Source organism: Rutidosis leptorrhynchoides, chromosome 5, assembly GCF_046630445.1.
Source record: "Rutidosis leptorrhynchoides isolate AG116_Rl617_1_P2 chromosome 5, CSIRO_AGI_Rlap_v1, whole genome shotgun sequence".
NCBI lineage: Eukaryota > Viridiplantae > Streptophyta > Magnoliopsida > Asterales > Asteraceae > Rutidosis > Rutidosis leptorrhynchoides.
In genome coordinates, this window is record NC_092337.1 from 388,978,829 (window position 1) to 388,984,828 (window position 6,000).

The following is a 6,000-nucleotide window of genomic DNA, read 5'->3' on the forward strand; positions in this document are numbered from 1 at the left end:
AATTCATATATATATTTATTCGATTATAATTATGTATATTAATAAATATACAAATGATATAGGTTCGTGAATCTGAGGCCAACCCTGCATTGTTTAGTTGTTCAATGATGTTATATGTATTTTTACTACGAAATACAATAGGTGAGTTTCATTTGCCTTTTTACCCTTTATATTTTTGGGCTGAGAATACATGCGCAATTTTTATAAATGTTTTACGAAATAGACACGAGTACTTGAAACTACATTATATGGTTGAATGATCGAAATCGAATATGCCCCTTTTTAGTCTGGTAATCTAAGAATTAGGGAACAGACACCCTAATTGACGTGAATCCTAAAGATAGATCTATTGGGCCTAACGAACCCCATCCAAAGTACCGGATGCTTTAGTACTTCGAAATTTATATCATGTCCGATGGAGGATCCCGGAATGATGGGGATATTCTTATATGCATCTTGTTAATGTCGGTTACTAGGTGTTCAACCCATATGAATGATATTTTTGTCTCTATGTATGGGACGTATATTTATGAGAACTGAAAAATGAAAATCTTGTGGTCTATTAAAATGATGGAAATGATTATTTATGTTAAACTAATGAACTCACCAACCTTTTGGTTGACACTTTAAAGCATGTTTATTCTCAGGTATGAAAGAAATCTCCTGCTGTGCATTTGCTCATCTTTGCGATATTACTTGGAGTCATTCATGACATATTTCAAAATACGTTGCATTCGATTCGTTGCGTTCATCAAGATTGTTATTAAATCAATTATAGTTAGATATATTATGAAATGGTATGTCTGTCGTCAACTTTCGATGAAATGAAAGATTGTCTTTTCAAAAACGAATGCAATGTTTGTAAAATGTATCATATAGAGGTCAAGTACCTCGCGATGTAATTAACTGTTGTGAATCGTTTATAATCGATATGGACTTCGTCCGGATGGATTAGGACGGGTCATCACAGTTGGTATCAGAGCGGTGGTCTTAGCGAACGAGGTCTGCATTAGTGTGTCTAACTGATAAGTCGTTAGGATGCTTTAGTGAGTCTGGACTTCGACCGTGTCTGCATGTCAAAAGTTTTGCTTATCATTTCGTGTCGAAAATTACCTGCTTATCATTCCTAGTCTAGACACATCTTACTGCATTGATTGCATGAATAGTGTATAGACAAATTCATATCTTAGCATATCTGATACTGTAAACTTTGCCTAACATATTCCGTAGATTCCTCCGTAACTTATGAGATTTTAGTATTTTATATGTATATGTAAATTATGTATTACAGGGTACTAATCTACATCCTATAATCTATTTCTTATCGAAAATTATTCATCTGATCGTACGAGATGAATCCTGCAACCAGTTCGAGTCCCTCAGATTTCGATAGCTATTCCGACATGGATATTCACCTAAGCTCCGAAAACAGCGTCACCATAATGAATCAACCAATCATCCATCCTCAATTCATCTGATGGGTTCATAGTTGACTTAAACAGTGAAGACGAGTAGAAAGCGATTCTTTCCACCCATCAACCTGCACTCTTGGCAAAGAATCTGAAGCACTTACCGACAAACCAATCTGAAACACCATTTTCACCATCATTTCCTGAATATCTCGCTATGATTATGTACTATCTAAAATTCTAAACCTTTTTCATCCGCTCGTTCCGACCGACAATCATCCCAGAATAATAGAAGAAGTTAGCGAACTTCGCGCTCGAATAATCAATTTGGAGAATATGGTGCAAAATCTACCAGCTTCAGCAACATCACCGGCACCAACAGTACCATCAGTAACAGTACCAGTACTATCAACAATCCATGCCTCAACATCTCATTCTGTACCTCCAGTATAATTATCGTTCCATGAATTGTTCTACATCATTTATCTTCGTTCGACATGGCAATTATATAATCTCTAATGTTTTAGAGATTATATATATATATTTATTCTAACGGTAAATCAAATGAGTCTAATATCATATTGACTCATTAAATTCATGATTACATCTGAAGAAAATATATATGTATATATGTTTTCATAAAGATTGTAATTAAAAATCCTTTTGTACAAACTGTTAACGATGAAAATATTTTAACGGGTAGGTAATACCCGAGGAATATTTAAGATTCACATTAATAAGTTACATTGTACATTCTTCGAATCTGATTCAAAAGTCATTTACTATCCTATTTACAAACACCGATATACGTATCCGTTCACTGCAAAATAACCATTTTCATTCAACTTCATATTTGGATTTTGACTTATCAGAATTCAACAAGTGGCATAATGAAGAAAACATTTAACAAAATAAAATTTGTTAGAAACAAACAAATTAACTATGAGAAATTTTGTTAAGAATCCACGCTAACTGTTCCTAGCTAATTGTTCCCAGCTAACTGATTACACTTTATTTATCGTAATTTAATTATCGCAATTTACATTCTCGCAATTTTATTTATCATCATTTAATTTCTGTTATTTACTTTAAGCATTTAATTTATCGTCATTTAATTTCTGTATTTATTTTACGCACTTTAAATATCGGGACACGTATATAAGGTTTTGACATATCATATCAACGCATATATATATATTATTTGAAATAACCATAGACACTCTATATGCAGTAATGCGGGAGTTAGCTACACAGGGTTGAGGTTGATTCTACAATAATATATATAGTTTGAGTTGTGATCGAGTCTGAGACATGTACACGGGTCACGATACGTATTAATTAATTCGAATATTATATATTAAACTTTGTATGAATTATTGGACTGTCAACTGTGGACTATCAACTGTGGACTAATAACATTGGACAATTAAAATGAATTAAAATACTGATAATAACATATGAAACTAAATAAGTCTTCAAGTTTGCCACTTGATCTCATTTTAAACCTCAATTGTATCTTGACGATTAAAATCTGCGTTTAAACCTTTCTTGATTCTTGAAAACACCTCAATATAGAGGATAAACCAACCGCACTTCATCTACGAAAGAAAAGATTGATACATATAGTTATGCACCTGAAAACACTCAGAACCTGAGTAAACATTTAACACGTATCTGTGCTAGCTCTTTTAGCTTTATTATTACCAAAAATAACTTTGCAATCTCTTTCCAAATTAGTTAATTTTGTCACAGCTCCAGCAAGTCAACTTTGACTTTTCATTCGAAACAACCTTATTATAACCTTGATATTTACGTGTGCTCTTTTATTGTTACCGGAGAACCTTTTATATTCCACCATAATACCATCAGCGTTTAATCATCTAAAAACACAATTCTCTTGAAACCACCCCGGATTGATAATTGATGATTCAGATATTGTAGCATTAAATACAGAGGAAACAGAAAAATTGTAGATGGTCTAAACGGGCAAAAGTTTGAAGATAAAGAAGGGAGTGTTAGGAACGCTCGATAGAAAATTTGATACTGAAAAATAGATTAAACAAACCATGAAGGAGACCAAGGCCAAATACAAGGACCATACCATATATTCAAAGAATCCAGGTAATTATGGATCCGATGAAACCTTCAACGAATATCTTGCTCCGTACTCATGTTAAAACCTTGCGGAAAAATCTTTCCTCATCAACCACCGAAATTAGAAATTCCAAAATATCATCATAAATATCTTCGATATTTCTGAAGATATTTTCATAACTATTCTTATCTGAAATCATTAATCTCTTCGTGCTATCAGTGTTACATCATATAGAAACTGTTAGTTTCTATATTCTGTAAACTTTCAAACTTAAAATATGAATGTAATGTTGGGAACTGAAGCATGAGTTAGTATAATATAATGACACTTGATCAATGTGATTATATTACAGTAAGTCATGCTGAGTTTCTAATGAAACATGATGATTCACATATCTTAACGTCATCATGTGCCATGTTACATGACTCTTACATTCTACCTAATCTCCAAGTATATCAAGAACATGTTTTTTTGATAGTTCTATCTTTCCCGGATACTCTGGTAATTTGACAGATCAAATCGTGCTATTACTTTATTTCTTGTTTAGAACATTAAATTCATTCGAAACTCCATGCTTACGAATTCTGGACCATTACTCGTATTACTAGAGGTCGTGAAGAGAAATAAAAGGCAAAGGACTTTATTCGATTATAATTATGTATATTAATAAATATACAAATGATATAGGTTCGTGAATCCGAGGCCAACCCTGCATTGTTCAGTTGTTCAATGACGTTATATGTATTTTTACTACGAAATACAATAGGTGAGTTTCATTTGCCTTTTTACCCTTTATATTTTTGGGCTGAGAATACATGCGCAATTTTTATAAATGTTTTACGAAATAGACACGAGTACTTGAAACTACATTATATGGATGAATGATCGAAATCGAATATGCCCCTTTTTAGTCTGGTAATCTAAGAATTAGGGAACAGACACCCTAATTGACGCGAATCCTAAAGATAGATCTATTGGGCCTAACGAACCCCATCCAAAGTACCGGATGCTTTAGTACTTCAAAATTTATATCATGTCCGATGGAGGATCCCGGAATGATGGGGATATTCTTATATGCATCTTGTTAATGTCGGTTACCAGGTGTTCAACCCATATGAATGATATTTTTGTCTCTATGTATGGGACGTATATTTATGAGAACTGAAAAATGAAAATCTTGTGGTCTATTAAAATGATGGAAATGATTATTTATGTTAAACTAATGAACTCACCAACCTTTTGGTTGACACTTTAAAGCATGTTTATTCTCAGGTATGAAAGAAATCTTCTGCTGTGCATTTGCTCATCTTTGCGATATTACTTGGAGTCATTCATGACATATTTCAAAAGACGTTGCATTCGAGTCGTTGCGTTCATCAAGATTGTTATTAAATCAATTATAGTTAGATATATTATGAAATGGTATGTCTGTCGTCAACTTTCGATGAAATGAAAGATTGTCTTTTCAAAAACGAATGCAATGTTTGTAAAATGTATCATATAGAGGTCAAGTACCTCGCGATGTAATTAACTGTTGTGAATCGTTTATAATCGATATGGACTTCGTCCGGATGGATTAGGACGGGTCATCACAAGATACACGAATGCTAGCCATATGCTATACAATGATTAATGAACACGAGAGGCACTTTAAGATGTAAGACACATAAGGTGAAGCAGGGGAGCTAAATATGTCAGGAAAAAACCCTTTAACCTCTTTCGCAATCTAAGCTGAGTTGTTCACTTGTAATAACAAGCTGAGAAGAAAACAAATCACAGTACTGGAAACTTCAGCGACAAAGCAACTCGTATCTACTCATTTAGACCCAACTAAGATTTTGAACAAGGCAAAGGGGTAAAAAAACCTGAATTAGCCAATCCCCGCTTTTAGTGTCGGGTTTACATCGAAGGATAAAGGGTAGGTAATCCATTGTAACCAATATAAATTAAGCTTATTACCACGGGAATTAATCCACTTGAAGCTTCTAGCTTGAATATCCGAGATAATTTTAGGAGAACACGAAACATCTTTGCCAAAGACAATATCATTGCGAATTTTCCATATGTGATATCCCGTAATCCAAATAATCGCTTGCCAAATGGAAGCTCTCGTTGGTGTTTTGATGTTATGATTTTTCGCCAATGCTAGTTCTGCAAGGTTTGATACCTTTAAATCATCAACTTTACACCAATGACAAATGCGGTTCCAAATATCCTTAGCTAAATTGCAATGTAAAAATCCCTATTTTTTTGGGGATTAATCTGTTAACTTGAGTTGGAATCGGATTTGGGAGGTTTGCGGTTTCCAGTTCAGATAATAAATTTACCCGAGACATAACAGAAAAGGAATTGTTGGCACTGAATTTCCACAACCATTTGTCTTCATTTTCACCTGAGAAAGTAAAGGCTTTTAACTGTAGTTCGAGGGTTGCAAGTTCTGTTTCTGCCCGCCATTTAGGCGAACTGTACCAGGCCCAGTTAAAAATCGTACCAGCT